This window comes from Artibeus jamaicensis, unplaced genomic scaffold (genome assembly GCF_021234435.1).
Source record: "Artibeus jamaicensis isolate MK-2021 breed Jamaican fruit bat unplaced genomic scaffold, CSHL_Jam_final scaffold_369, whole genome shotgun sequence".
NCBI classification, from domain to species: domain Eukaryota; kingdom Metazoa; phylum Chordata; class Mammalia; order Chiroptera; family Phyllostomidae; genus Artibeus; species Artibeus jamaicensis.
This window is the reverse complement of record NW_026522042.1, coordinates 34,707,564-34,723,904: the sequence shown is the minus strand read 5'-3', so window position 1 is coordinate 34,723,904 and position 16,341 is coordinate 34,707,564. Positions and strand designations below refer to the sequence as shown.

Here is a 16,341-nt window from a genome sequence, read left to right as displayed (position 1 = left end):
ATCTGGGGGTGCTGGTGCCAGATGGAGCTTGGCGGCTCTGTGTTCTCACCCCCCAGCTATGTATCCCCTGTGACCCGGCCTCGCTTCATGAGCCCCTAACCTCCCTGACCGACACAGGGACCCCATGATCCCTGTGGCCCACCAAAGTCTGTGCTCTGATGAAGGATCCTCTTAGGAGGATCAATGAGCTTATGAATCATTTCCTTTTTAAAAAATAAAATATGTGAGGAAGTGTTTAGATCACTGCTGTCTGGTCTGCTGGGTTCGTGGGCGTTTGGGGGACGCCTGCCTTGGAGTGAGTGCAGGTTTCATTTCAGTTTTGTCTGGAGCAGAGCATGGGGCCAGCAGCAGAGAGGAGGTGGGCACGCCATGCGCTCAGTGCAGGGAATGCTTCCACACTTTACTATTTATCAGGTTTTTAGGAAGCAAATTCTTAAATATTATTTTTCCTTACCTTTTTTTTGGGTCAGAGCTAGTAAAATCAGAGCTGGAAATGGGGCAGCTTGACTTTTAGCCTTGGCAAACCTAATTGGCATTGCTTTTTTATTATTCATGTTCAAAGTTAAGATCATAAAATCTTAATCATGAAATCTTTTAAAGACTTTTGTTCTGAGGTGTAAATTCAGGAGCTTATGCACAGAGCACCCGGTCTCCCGGCTGGGGCTCAGGAGACACTGTCACACACGTTCACGTGTGTCCTCACCACTAACCCTCTTCCTGCTCCTCTGCTGGGTTCGCCGAGAGCAACAGCCCAGAGGCCGTCCTGCAGCACCCCCACCCCGTGGTTCTAGGGGGCTGAGTCTTCCCTGGGCCTTCCTGGTTCAAGCAGAAGCCCAGGCACTGATGGCCAGGCCTGATTCTTGGGTCCCCACGGGTTCCTTCAGGACAGCACCCAGCCCCACTTTCTGCCACTGACTTGCCGAGCCTGCTGCCCAGTGTGTGTGGGTGTTTTGGGAGATACCTTTCAGGGTGGGACTTTTCCAAGGATCAGGTCCCAAGAGCTGAGGGGTCAGGGTCCCCTGCCCATCTGCTCAGGGCACTGTGGGCTGTCCTGGTGCCCACCCCACCCGGCAGCCCCCAGGCAGGTCAGAGTAATGCCCTCCCCCCTACATTTTAGAGAACAAGGTCCAGCAGTTCTTGAAGCCTCATTCTGCTGCCTCTTGTTTATTGTTCTCTGTGGCCCACAGGAAGTTTCTGGAAGTTTCCTTTGGTTGCAGTCAGGGAGGCTCTTTGGTGAGGGTCCTCCTTCACCCGATGATTCTCAAACTTAGAGGTTAGGCTCTTTTTTCTTTTTTAATGAATTTACTGGAGTGACATTGGTTAATAAAATTATATAGGTTTCAGGTGTACAGTTCTGTAATATATCATTGGTATATTGTATTGTATGAAGTTTAAAAGTATTCCCAAGCAGCGTAAAAGAAGCAGATTAAATAGTAATAACAAGAAAACTCAGCTTTTATTTCCAGCCTTCAAATCTTTTGAAAAAAAAAGGAGAGGTTTGTGGCAGGGCATTATTAATTCACAAAAATTTGGAGTTGGCACAGACTTTAGAGTCCCTGTGGTCTCATGTCTGTTATTTTAAGATGAAGAAACCAAGATTTGCAGCCATTAGGGGCTGGTCCAGGGCCCCCATTGGGTTTAGCGCTGGGGTTGGACCCGTGTTTCTTTGCCTGAGTTTAGGGGCTCCTGTGCCCAGTGGCTCCCAGCCTTCGGCTCCCCTGGGAAGCCGGGGCAGGCGGGCAGAGCTGCCACCTAGTAAGCACCACGACACAGGCACCGGGTACGGGGCAGAGCGAGGGCCCAGGCGTGGGAGGTAGGTGGGAGGAGGAACCAGGAGGGCATGTGGTGGAACACAGGGTCCTGGACATACACGCACAGCAGGTACACAGCTAGAGCATCGCTGGGAGGTGTGAGCCTGGTTCAGAGTGCCTGGATTTTTATTTCTACTCCTAAGGTAGACTGCCAGGCCACTGTGTTTATTGCAGACATGGCTACGTGTTCACAAGAATGTGAACTTGGGCCCGTGTGTGTTTGGGGGTGGCCAGGATGATATTATGACTGCTTGACCCTGGCTAGAGTTCAAGTGCATTGTGGCCACATGGTACATTTTCTAACATTTTTATGTTTTTATTTTTTATTGAATTTGTTGGAGTTACATTGGTTAATAAAAATTATATCAGTTCCAAATGTATAATTTTATGATACATTTTATTGTGTGTTCACCATCCAAAGTCTAGTTTCCTTCCATCACCATTTAACCCCTGTTTACCCTCTTCTTCCACCCCCGGCCCCTTTCCCTCTGGTAATCGCCGTATTGTTGTCTGTGTCTGTGAGTTTTCTTTCTTTTGCTTAATACCTCCACCTATTTCACTGGGCCCCCAGCCTTCCTCCTCTCTGACAGCTGTCAGTCTGTTCTCTGTGTCTGTGGGTTTGTTTCTATTTTGTTTGTTGGTTCATTTTGTTTATTAGATCCCACATATGACTGAAATCATATGATATTTATCTTTCTCACACTGGCTGATTTCACTTACTGTGATACCCTCTAGGTCCATCCATGCTGTCGTGAAAGGTAAGATTTCCTTCTTTTTTATGGCCAAGGTGTATTCTATTGTGTAAATGTACTGGAGCTTTTTTATCCACTCATCTACTGATGGACACTTGGGCTGCTTCCAAACCTTGCCTATTGTAAATAGCATTGCAGTGAACATAGGGGTGCTTATATGCTTTCAAATCAGTGTTTCTGGTTGCTTCGGATATATTTCCATGTCACAAGCCAGTTCCATTTCTAATGTTTTGGTTTTTGTAGGTTAAGGCCATACTGCTTTCCACAGTGGCTGCACCAATGTACATTCCCACCAGCAGTGCACGAGGGCTCCCTTTTCTCCGCATCCTCGTCAGCACTTGTCGTTTGTTGATTTATTGATGATGGCCATTCTGACAGGTGTGAGGTGGTATCTCATTGTGGCTTTAATTTGCTTTTCTCTGATGATTAGTGACATTGAGCATCTTTTCATATGTGTGGAATCTTCAGGGTTTTCTATATACAGTATCATGTCACCTGTAAATAATGACAGTTTTACTTCTTCCTTTCCAATTTAGATGACTTTTATTTCTTCTTCTTGTCCAATTGCTGTGGCTAGAATTTCTAGTACTATTTTGAATTAGAGTGGTGAATGTGGACATCCATATCTTGCTCCTGATCTTAAGGGAAACTCTTTTAGTTTTTGTCCATTGAGTATGATGTTGTCTGTGGATTTGTCACATATGGGCTTTATTATATTCAGGTATGTCCCCTCTATTCCCACTTTGCTGAGTGTTTTTATCATAAATGGGTGCTGGATATTATCAAATGCTTTTTCTGCACCTATTGATATGATCATGTGAATTTTATCCTTCATTTTGTTCATGTGGTTATTGCATTTACTGATTTATGGGTATTGTACCAAACATGCAACCATGGAATAAATCCTATTTGATCATGGTGTATGATTTTTTAATGTATTGGTGGATCCAAATTAGTAATATTTGTTGAAGATTTTAGCATCTGTGTTCATCAAGGCTGTTGGCATGTACTGGCCCATCTCACAGTGCAGGGACATTTGGGTTGCTTCCAGGATTTCATGTATCAGAATAAGGCCACAATAAACATTCACATACACGTTTTTCTCTGAACATAGGTGTTTTTTTGTTTGTGTAGCATTTATGCATGTAAGTGCCAGCTCATAAAGTAAGTGAGTTTTTAACTTAATGAGGACCCGCCACACTGTTTTCCAAAGTGACTGTGCCCTGCTGCATCCCCACTGGCAGTGATGGTCATTCCAGTTGCTCTGAGTTAGCTCTCTTGTCTGTTCTCAACCCCATCTTAATAGGTGTATACTGGAACTATACTGAGGGTTTAATTTACATTTCCTCTAGACACATATCCTTTGTCTTATGTATGATTTGTAAGTATTTTCTCCCAGGCTGTGGCTTGCATTTTCATTCTCTTGACGAGATCTTGCAGGGAGCAGAAGTATTTGATTTTGATGAAGTGCATTTTGTCAATTTATTTTTTAATAAAGGATGATTTTGGTGTCATATTTAAAAACTGTTTACCTAACCTAAGGTTACAAAGATTTAAAAAATATTTTATTCCAAACTTTTATAGTTTTACATTTTATATTCAGGTCTGTGGTTCATTTTTAATTAACTTCGGTAAAAGGTGTGAGGTAGCAGTCAAGATCTATTGTTTTTGCATGGGAAGGTCCAGTCACCTCAGAAGGATTTACTTGACAGACTGTCCTCTCAAAGATGTGAATTGCCTTCACAGCTTGGTAAAAATCATTTGGCCATATTTTTGTGAGTCTCTTCAGGACTCTGTTATTTTCCATTTATTGTGGGTTGGATCTTTCACAAGTAATTACTCTACTGTATCAATTACTGTTGCTTTATAAGTCCTGAAATTGGTGTGAATCTTTTTTCTTTTTGTTCTTTTTCAAAATTGTTCTGGTTATTGTAGTTTCTCTTTATTTCCTTATAAATTTTAGAATTAGCTTGTTGATATCTACAAAAAATCTTGCTGCAGTTATGACTGGGGCTGTGTTAAATCTGTAGGTAAGTTTGGGGGGAACCAATGCCCTGAAAGTACTGACTCTGCCAGTGCATGATACATCAACACGGTGTATCTCACTGAGATCTTCTGCTTATACTGTCTTCAGTGTTCTATAGTTTTTAGGATACAGATCTCGTGTATACTGCGGGACTTATATGTATTTTATATTTCAATTTTTATTATAAGTGGAACTGTTATTTCATTCCAATTTTCACTAATCACATATAGAAAGACAACTTATTTTTCTACGTTGACTTTTTATCTGTGATCTTGCTGAATTCATTAGTATTTCTTAAAGATTTTTTTTGCAAAGTCTGTGGGAATTTTTACATAGATCATCATGTTGTCGGAGATATAACCTGGTATCAATATAACCACTCTGGCTTTCTTTTTATTAATGTTTGCTTGGCATATTTTATTTCATCTTTTAACTTTTTATTCATTTATGTTATATTTAAAGTGTATTTCTTTTTACTTTTTAAAAATGCTTCCCATTATCACCTGACTGGTGTGGCTCAGTTGGACATTGTCCTGCAAAGTGAAAGGCCGCTGTTTGATTCCCAGTTAGGGCACATGCCTGGCTTGCAGGTTTGGTCCCTGGTTGGGATGTGTGCAAGAGGCAGCCAATTGGTGTTTCTCTCCTACATGGACAATTCTCTTCCTCCCTTCCCCTCCCTCTGAAAATAAATAAAATCTTTTAAAAATTAAGAAAAGATAAATATATTTCATTATGTATTTAGATGTTTAAGCTCTGACCCTAGATTTTCACAGGTTGGTGAACTCTGACAGATTATTTCTCCCCCAGAACTATAACCACACATTGCCAGACAGTATAAATATATGGTTGAACTCACGTTAATACACATCACCATTTTACATATTACTTAATAAAACAAATTATAAAGTGTCTAAATAGTGAGTTACACAGCTCAAAAGGCACATAAAATATTAAATGTCTGCTTAATTTATTAGCAGGAACCCACTTTTGTTTTGTTTGCAAGAGAAGGTAGGAAGGAAAAAAATACTTCAAACAAAAATAAGTTAACAACCTCAGAAAGTATGAAAAATACAAGAATTTCAGAGTTTTTATGATGAAGAATTCTTTTAGCTACAATAACAAAGCATCTCTACCTTTATTTACTCAATTAAAGAGAATATTCTACATCTTCCACACAAGACAATGGCAACATTTTACAAAAAATACTTAATAGTGCCTCCCACTCTTTTCTCAGGTCTGCCAGAGAAGTCACACCCCAAGTGCAAACATTAAAACTAACTAGGGCTTTTTGCGGAAGACATTAAAGACATGTGTTTCTGTGCAATGCAGGTTTTCAAAACGAAGGTTTTCCATACAGCACACCATGGGATTTATAGAACAACAATAAATAATCACTGAGACTTGGTATAAAATTTTTTTCAAAAAGTTGGGCAGCCCTGATGTGTACTTATATGAATGCGGGAGATGCAAACATAAAGTGAGCAGGAAAATAACCTGTAGGTCCTTATTGTCTATGTTTGAAATGAATGAAGGGGTAAACTGCATAAGGTCCAGAGTGTTCACAGTTCCTGGGCTTCTAGTTTGGTATGATACTAAATATATACCATTATTGTGCTGGGTGTTTTCACACGTAATCTTTCTAAAACCTCTTATATGTTGATCATATTCTGGCATGGGAATAGATTTAAAGACATAACTCAGTACTGCATGATTTCAGGAAAAATCAATTGGCACAAATGATAAGCATATTTTCAATGCTGAATAGTAAGAATCTTTTGCTAAGTGTCAAAGTAGATTGCTCTAACGCACACATAGAGGTTGCCATTCTGTCAAGCTAGTGGCCTCACAAAACTGCTCTTTAAAACTCCTGTGGAAGCTTCATTAGACTCATTAACTATGCCCACACGTTTGACAAGTTAGGCCCTGTTTCAAATCCACATCCAAGGCAGTGGCATCAGGCACCCGTTTCACTGTATGCAACAGTTTTTCTATGGCCATTGGAGTCCTTGACGCTCAGCTGCATGTTAGGACGATTGTTCTCCACACATGGAAGTTGCTTGCTATTGAAAGCTCCACAACGCTTTTGTCTTATGAACTGTACTGCATCTTTGTATTTCATTCCACCTTTGATTGATGCTAGGTCAGCAAGCACCAGAGCTCAAGGACTGCAACACAATGAACAGCAATACAACAACCAGGTTCTTCATGACACTTAATTTTTACAAGACTTAACCAGCCATCAACAGTCTGGTTTGATGGTGGTGCACCATTGTCGAAATGTCAATCGGGAACACAGCTGCCTTTTCCCCAGTAGAGTAGTGTCATAAGGTGCTTCATATACTCTTACTGTTGTGGTAACTCCATACTTCTTAAGTTCCTCTGTAAGTTTGTTTAAGGCCACATTGGTTGGACCGTGTGTTATAAGAAATCTCATGCGTTCATATGTGACTTCCACAGGAGCTGGGTGGTTCCTTTGAGCCATGTTAATTTAGTTAAAAAACACTCAGTAGGGTTAAGAAAGAATTTAAAAAGCGGATACAGAAATAATGCAAAGAAACTGAGTCTACTTCAGTATACTCCACTTGAAATTCTCAGTGCTTTGAGTGTGGAGTTGGGAGAGATGGGAAGCGAAATGAACCTCCTAACAGGAAGCAGCAGTTCTTCAGTCCGGTCGCAGTGAGATAACAGAAAGGAAATACACTGAGGCCTCCTCATCCAGGTCAGAACTCCTGGGAGATGCCCTGCAGATTTCAATTCACCACTTCCGTGTCCAGGTTGACCACTCTTATGGGGGCTTCTCATAAGAGAAATAGTCCAGGGTGAAGCAGTAATGAGTTTCTACAGCTCACTCGTCTGTGCAGAGGTGGTGCTGTGCCTGGCAGTAATCTCCACTGCCCCTCAGAAACTCCATAAATGTGTGACCAAGAACACCACAGCAGTGGAGAATACGTTTACTCATTGAAGGTTGTGGCCTAATCACACCTCCAGTCCAGAGGCGGCAGCAACACAGAGGGCAGCGGTGGCGGCGGCTACAGGGCAGGACCCTGTGGTGGTCATGGCAGGACAGTGGCAGGATGGTGGCAGCTGTGCAGATGGCGGCGGGTGCACCAGACACTCTGAAGTATGGTTGTTGTCAGTGTGTAGTTGGGTCTCAGTTTTCCTTTCTTTTTAAATACTGTTTGACAAACTCTTTCTTTTAATTAATGTGTTATTGGATTTAAGTCTAACATTTAATAATTTTTCTATTTTTCTTTCATCTTTTATGCCTTCTTTTAATTATAAGGATATTTATTAGTATTCCATTTTAGTATACCTATTGGATTTTAGGTATATATTTCATTTTTTAAGTATTTTCTCTAAGGAATACAATGTAAACCCAACTTTTTCCACACAGTTTATCAAGGACTTAAGATTTTATTTACTTATTTTTAGAGAGAGGGGAAGGGAGAAAGAGAGGGAGATACATTGATATGTAAGAAATACATTCATCAGTTGCCTCTTGCACACCCCAAACTAGGGGCCTGGCTCACAACCCAGTCGCGTGCCCTGACTGGGAATTGAACCTGTGACCTTTCAGTTCACAGGCTGGCACTCAGTCCATTGAGCCACACCAGCCAGGGCAGCAAACCCCACTTTCAACAGTCAGAATTAAAATCTTATTGCTTCAAGTAAAACTCAGAAGCTTTAGACCATTAAATCCTTTTACCTTATTCTTTTATATTTTCATATGTATTATATATACACTAAACCATCTAAACAATATAAATTTTGCTTTCAGTAGCCTTACATAGTTCAAACAACTCAACAGGTGAAAATAATCTATAATATTTTTCTCAGATACTCACCATTTCTAATGCTGTCCGTTGCTCCCTGAGGTTCTGAGTTTCCATCTGGCATCATTTTTCCTCATCCTGAAGAAATCCCTTGAGCATTTCTTAAAGTGTTGGCCTGCTGGAGATGAGTTTTTGAGTTGTCTTTTACCAGGACATGTCTATATTTGCCTCCAGTGTTGACTGATATTTTTGCTGGGGATAGAATTCTGGAAAGACAGTTTTTTTAAATCCTCACTTGAAGACTTTTTAAATTACCTGTAGAGAGAGAGAGGAAGGGAGAGAGAAATGTCTATGTGACAGACAAACATCGATTGAGTGCCTTCTGTACATGCCCAGACTGGGGATCACGGGTGCCTTGACCAGGAATCAAACCTGCAACCCTCCAGTTACAGGACGATGCTCCAAGCAATAGAGCCACACCAGCTAGGGTGACACATTTTTCTTTTAGCCCTAGAAAGGTTATCTACTCTCTTCTGGCCTCCTTGTTTTCTGATGACAAATGCACAGTCATTCAAATTATTGTTCCTTGGTATATACTGTGCCATTTTTCTTTGGCTGTAATCAGGACACTTCCCTTATCACTGGTTTTAATTTTTATGCTGAATTATGATGTACCTAGTTTTGGTTTTATTAGATTGTCCTGCTTAGTGTTCACTGAGCTTCTTGAGCCTGTAAATTTATGTCTTTTACCAAATTTTGGAAGTTTTCAACCACAGTCTTCAAATGTACTTTTACTGTACTAATCCCTTTCTCTTCTATTTCAGAAACTCCGTTGGCACAAACGTTAAATCCCTGAGGCTCTGTTTGCTTTTTTCCATTATTTTCTCTCTGAGGCTGGGTAATTTCCATTGAGCTGTCTTTAACTTCACTGACTCTTTTCTCTGTCGCCTCCTTTCCACTACTGAGCCCACCCAGTGATATTTTTAGTTCATATATTGTATTTCTCAGTTCTAAAATCTTTTTTAAATATATTGCATTGATTACACTATACAGTTGTCCCATTTCCCCCCTTTATTACCCTCTGCCCTGCACCCCCACTCTTACCCACATCCCCCATCTTTGATCATGTCCATCAGTTGTACCTGTAAGTTCTTTGGCTTCTCCATTTCCCAACTATTCTTCACCTCCTCCTGTCTATTTTGTTCCCACCATTTATGCTTCTTAGTCCCAGTACCTTTTCCCTCATTCTCCCCTCTTTGCCCTCCCCGCTGATAATCCTCCATGTGATCTCCATTTCTGTGAATCTGTTCCTGTTCTAGTTGTTTGCTAGAATTTTTGTTTTGGGTTTTTTTTTTCCTTTTAGGGTCAGTTGTTGATAGTTGTGAGTTTGTTGTCATTTTACTATACATATTTTTGATCATCTTTGTCTTAGATAAGTCCCTTTAACATTTCATATAATAATTGGCTTGGTGATGATGAAATCCTTTAATGACCTTACCTGGGAAGCACTTTATCTGCCCTTCCATTCTATATGATAGCTTTGCTGAATATAGTAACTGGATATAGGTCCTTGCCTTTCATGACTTGGAATACTTCTTTCCAGCCCCTTCCTGCCTGCAAGGTTTCTTTTGAGAAATCAGCTGATAGTCTTATGGGAACTCTTCTGTAGGTAACTGTCTCCTTTTCTTTTGCTGCTTTTAAGATTCTCTCCTTATCTTTAATCTTGGGTAATGTAATTATGATGTGCCTTGGTGTGTGCTTCCTTAGGTCTAACTTCTTTGGGACTCTCTCTGCTTCCTGGACTTTCTGGAAGTCTATTGCCTTTGCCAGATTGGGGAAGTTCTCCTTCATTATGTTTTCAAATAAGTTTTCAATTTCCTGATCTTCTTCTTCTTCTGGCAACCCTATGATTTGGGTCTTGGAACATTTAAAGTTGTCCGCAAGGTTCCTAAGCCTCTCCTCATTTTTTTGAATTCTTGTTTCTTCATTCTGTTCTGGTCAAATGTTTATTTCTTCCTTCTGGTCCAAGTCCTTGATTTGAGTCCTGGTTTTCTTTGTTTCAATGTTGGTTCTCTGTACATTTTCCTTTATTTTACATTTTGTAACATTCAATTTTTCCTCTATTTTGCAACCATACTCCACCATTTCTGTGAGCATCCTGATTACCAGCGTTTTCAACTCTGCATCTGATAGGTTGTCTGTCTTTTCATCACTTAGTTCTAGTTTTGGAGTTTTGATCTGTTCTTTTATCTGAGCCAAATTTCTTTGTCTTGCCACTCTTGTTAAGTTGTAAGGGGCAGTGCCTTAGCTATTTTGCCAGGGCAGGGCAACCCACTTCATTGCATTATGCTGCTGTATGTGGAGAAGGAATCTGAGCAAGAACAATGCCACTTGCTTGGCTCTGCTGGCTTTCAGGCACTTCCCCTACTACCCACAAGCAAATTGGGCCCTTCCTGTGCTGATTCCCTGGTGGGTGGCTTTGATTTGTAAGTGTAAACTTCTGTATATTTCAGGAGTGCTTTGTGTACATTCTAGAACCTTGTGAGTCTCTCCAATGAACTCTCCTGTGAGGTTGGGAGTTTCTCCTGCTGCCCCAATCCCCACAGGTTTTTACTGCCAAAGGTTTTGAGACTTTATTTCCCTGTGCTGGAACCCTGGGTTGCATGGTCTGTCTCACTCCCTAGTTGTTCTTCCTGATTTATCTACACACAAATGTGGGACCACCTGGTCCTCCAGCCACTGCCTTACCATGAGTCCTCTCCGCTCCAGCTGCCCGACTCTGCCCCTCCTACCAGTCTGGATGAATGTTTCTTCTTTAACTCTTTGTTTGTCAGACTTCCATACAGTTCAATTTTCTGGCAGTTCTGGTTATTTTTTGTTCTTAAATTTGTTTTTGTCCTTGTTTTGGTTGTGTGAGGAGATAAAGTATATCTACCTGTGCTACCATCTTGGCCAGAAGTTCTCTCAGTTCTAAAATTTCTACTGGTTCTTTTTCTTTATAGCGTCAGCTTCTCTTCTGAGACTCTTTATCTTTTTTCTTATTTTTATCTCAGGAGCGCTTACTTTTATTTCATTAGCTGTTTTAAAATTTTAAACTGATAATTCCACCATTTGTGACATATTAGAGGTGGCATCTGTTCATTGTTTTTTCCCTTTAGTATGACTCTCATATCCTAGTTCATAGTATATACGGTAATTTTGGATTGTATGGTAGACCCTGTGATGGCCCCCAAAGATGTTCAGATCTTTCTCAGAGCCTGCAAAAATTTACTGTACATGACAAAAGGGATTGTGCAGGTATGACTAAAGATACAGACCTAAAAATGGGGAGATGATTCTGGATTATCTAGTGGAATTACAAGGACCTATGAAAGTGGGGGCTCCTTCCTAGCTGTGGTCAGAGGAGGAGATGTAGCAACGGAAGTGTCAGAGAGATGCCACACGGCCAACTGTGGACCTGGAGGAAGAAGCCACATGCCAAGCAATAAGCAGCTCTAGAAGGTAGAAAAGGCAAGAAAGCGAATTCTCTCCCAGAGCCTCCAGAAGGAATGTATCCATGCCATCACCTTGACTTTAGTCCACAAAACTCATTTTGGACTTCTAACCTATAGAATGAAGAAAATGTATTTGAGTTGCTTATAGTAATTTGTTATAGCAGCAATAGGAAACTAATCCAGATTGTATCCTGGACATTTTTCACATATGTTGTGAGACTCTGGGTCCTTTTAAAACCCTCTGGGGAATGTTGGTTATTTTAAATTGTATTTTAGCAGCAGTCAGCCCAGTTAGATTTGGCCAGCACGTTTTCGTCCGATGCCAGCTGGGTCGTCAAAGCCTCTGCCATGCCCTGCGGGCCTGCCCCTCACCAGCATCACTTGGGACCCTGGGCAGCAGATTATATCTCAGTCCAGCTCTCAAAGCCATTGTGCTGATTCTCTGGGTGTGTTACACACACACACACACACACACACACACACACACACACAGATGGGGTGAGCCGGGACTCAAGTCAATTCACACACAGAAGTTGGGGCCCCTGCTCCCGCCATCTCCTCTGCAGGATCCCCCCACACTTGGAGCTCATATCCTGGTCTTCTGAATAGAAAGAGGATATTTCTCTTGGAGGTGTAGGCACCATCATTGCTGTATGGTTATGTGCAGTGAGTTCGACACCAGAGCAAAGTGGGGAGAAAGAGAATAATAAGGACCCTGCATCTTTGCGCAGCAGCCCCTCCTCCCTGGCTCCTCCTTGCAGAGGGTCAGCTTTGTCTCCCGGTTCTTGCATGCACCCACCGTTCCTGCTGCAGCCACCGCACAGCTGCTCAGCCTGCCTCTCTCTGGTGTTGGTAGATGGGGAGCTCAGTGAGGTCTGTCCTTACAGGGGGAGGCCCCAGGGCCGGCACTATAAAAAAAACAACCAATAGAAATTTTAGAACTGAGACACAAAGGACTTAGAGACCATCTCAGCATGTGGACACCATGGCTCCTGGTGGGAATAACTGTTAAAAATGTAACTGGGAAGCAGTTAGCCACCAGAAGACCCTGCAGTCCTGCAGAAGAGCATTGGGGTCTCTGAGCCCTCACACAACCAGACGGTTGTGCTGCACATGTGCGCTGAGCCCAAGCCCTAACTCAGCCCCCAAAGCACTGGCCACTTCCACCTAGAGGTGCAAGGAAGGGCAAGGCACCTCCAAAGAGATGGGCAGCCGAGAGAATGGCCCCAGAGATGCCAACCCTAGTGCTTGCCTCCGGAACACACTGCCCAGAAGCCAGTGGGCATGCAGGCTCCGTCATGTGAGCTGGGCTTCCTGCCGTGTCCTGTGCCTGCTCCTAAACTAAGCACACTGGGATCGCTGGACACCTCAGGAAAGAGGCTGACATGAAAGATAGGAGCAAAACCCAGGGCGGAGCATCAGGGCAGCATGGACGAAGCAGCTGTGCAGCAGAAGAAATGAAGACAAAACAAACCAAGATGTCACTGGGCTCTTCAGAGAGAACTGAAGGCCAACCAAATAAAAACAGGTTGCCATAAAAAAAGAATAACCTGAGATTTTTTTAAAAAAAGATCAACAATTAAAAGCATGAGAGCCAAACTTAGAAATCCTTAGGAACGTCAGAAATTAAAGTTGAAGGGGCCTTTCCCAGAGTAAAAGAAAAGTAAGGGAGCCCTGGCTGGGTGGCTCAGTTGGTTGAAGCATCATCTTGTGTACCACATTGTCACAGGTTCAATTCCCCAGTCAGGCACATACCTAGGTGGTGGGTTGTGTGCTCTCATATTGATGTCTGTCTTTCTCTCTTTTTCTGGAATTGGTGAATATATCCTTGGGTGAGGGAAGGAAGGAAGGAGAGGGAGGGTGGGGGGGGAGAGAGGAGGAAAGGAAAGAAGAAAAGAAAGAAAAGTAGAGGAGAAAAGGAGAGGAAAGTCAGGCAAACTGCCAGATCCCACACGACCTGAGTAATCAGAGTTCCAGAAAAATCAGAGGGAAGGAAATGGGCCAGGGAGCAACCCAGAAGGTTTCCCAGAACCCAGGACTGCGTTTCCGGCCCAGAAGGTCCCACTGGGTGACCAGCACAATGGATGAAAGGACTAGAGTGTTCACCTTTGTGAAATTCCACTCCCGGGGACAATGACAAAATCCTCTGTGCTCCCAGAGAGAAGGAGCGGGTTTCACGACGCGTCCATGGGCCACAGAGGCTGGACTGCCGGGAGGCAGCGCCTGCAGAGTGCTGGGGGAAGGTGACTTTCCACCTGGGGCTCGCACACACCTGGCCTACCATGGAAAGGAGGTGGCATAAGGGTGGCCTCAGACATTCTGGGTCTCAAAAGTTTCACTTCCGCTGCATGGTTTCCCAGGAAGAGTCTCTCCACCAGAACCGGGGTGACAGAGAGGGGAAGGGGGCCAGCTTCCAGGAGATGGGTGAACAGGAAGCCAACAGATAGAAGGCTTTACCCCACGCAGGAGATTTAGGGGGTAAATCAGGGACAGTGTAAATAAATCAGCAAGCCCATTTGTTAACCCCAGGCCCACAAGCCGTTGAGAGACAATGAAGTGTTCAAAGGGCATCCGCTTGACTCAGCTGAGAGGAGTCTGTAATAACACAAACACTGTGCATTGATTTAAGCAAAATTATGACACAGCTAAATTAGGATGGTGGAGCGGAAGCTAGCGTGTGAGCATGTGTGTTGGGCAGGTACACGTGGCAGCAAGCCAACGGGGACGTCTGAACCCGAGGAAGTGGAGAGAGAGCCGTTATGTAAGCGAGCCACTCAGTGAACTGAGCGCAGCCCCACAGCGAGAGCCGTGAGGGGCAGCTCTGAGGAGTGGGAGGCTGGGGGTAGGGGGTGGGTGTCAGCCATGGGCTGCTAATTTTGTTACAGGCTTGGGGTGGCCCATGCCTCTTAAGTCTGGCACCTTTGACTTTAACCCTTTTGTCCCAGCTAATTACATTTTATCAGATACAACATCGTCCCCAGCTTCCTGTGGGTTCCTTGCCACGTGATACATCTTTTGTGTTCTTTCATTTTCAGCTCTTCTTCTCTAAGTCTGCCTCTTGCAGACATACATGAAGGACCCTTCCCCAAAACTTTCTTCCAGGATCATTTTAACCTGTCTGTACTTCTTCTAATCACTTTTACTGGGGCTAATTTCTGTCATTATTTCTATTTTCCATTTACTATCCTTTCATTCATTTCTCTTTCTCCCCAGCTCTCCAGTTGCAGGCTGAGCGTTCATAAGCTTTTGTTTTTATGGGGTTGCCTTTACCATAAACCTTTTTCATGTTGGTTTGATCTTATTTATTATTGTAGATGCATCATTGTTGGCATTTTCCCAACAAGACTTGCACATGGCATGCACTCAGGTCTTCTGGTCCGTACCCTCCTCCCATGCACACTGACACATTGATTTGGTCTAGAGGTTGAATCCTGGATGGCAAAGATTCTAGTCTTTGTTCCTAATTTGTTAAAAGAGCCCCCTTTAACGTTTACTGGGGTTTGGCCACCATCCTTTCTGTGTCTTATAGCCCAGATGTGTTTCTCTTCGGTGCTTCCCTGAGAGTGCTTTCCTTGTGGGTCTGGTGTGAAATTCCCCTTGGTCCCCCGCTCGCTGGGATGTTATGCCTTCACGTCTGATGGTAATGGGGCTGAAGATACAATTTTAGCCTCAAAGTTTTTATCCTTCAATCTCCATACATTGTTCGCAGCATCCTTGTGGCTGCTGGTGTGGAGAAGTCTGGGGGTTCCTGTCGTTTGCTGCATTCTTTGCAGCTTTGGAATTCTTTCTTTGGCTTTGATGTTCTTAAATGTCACTGTGTTGTTTGCCTGGGTCACCTGCGTGGTGCTCTGTGCTCTGTCCACCTGAGCTCTTCTGTCTTCAGTCTGGACACCTCATTTCCATCGTTTATCCAACACCGCCCCCCCATCACTGCTTCACCTCCCGGAGCTGCCCTAGCACAGGTGCTGGCCCTTTTGCAGCATCCTCCCCTACCTGGCTTTCCTAGTGTATCCTTTTCTCCTGCCTGCCTTAGTGGGCGGTGGACTCATCACTCCAAACCCCCCAACGGTTTTCTCCCTTTATGCCATGTTCATTCCTAGTATTTCCCGTTGATTTGTTTGTGCTGTTTCTGGTTCTTGCTTCATGTTGCTGATAGCTTTTCTAATCTCCTTACATGCATGTATTTAAAATCACACTTGGCTCAGCTCTTAGGTGTCTGCTCGGTGCTGCCCATGGGGTGGGCGTCCACCAGGCTCCTGTGTGCTCTGTGCCTGCTGGCGTCTGACCCCAGCTCCTCCGATGAGCTGTGTGCTGGCCAAGGGTCGAAGGCCAGAGACAAGGAGAGGGGAGGGTCTGGGTGGAAGTTTGTGTCTTCTTTAGAAAGGGGTACAGAGAGAGGAGCCCCTGGCCTGGGGCTTGCACCAAAAGAGAAGGCGGGGTGGTTGCCTGGAGGGTCCAGCTGGCCCTGCCCCTCCCGTGCAGCCC

General features: G+C 43.5%; 1 protein-coding gene and 1 pseudogene across 1 annotated transcript in view; one reads left to right on the top strand and one right to left on the bottom strand.

Moving 5' to 3' along the window:
* The window catches only part of AHRR (aryl hydrocarbon receptor repressor), a 71,331-nt gene that overhangs the window by 31,875 nt on the left and 23,115 nt on the right, over positions 1 to 16,341 (top strand). The window lies entirely within an intron of this gene.
* On the bottom strand, positions 6,557 to 7,071 carry LOC119043394 (protein tyrosine phosphatase type IVA 1-like; annotated as a pseudogene).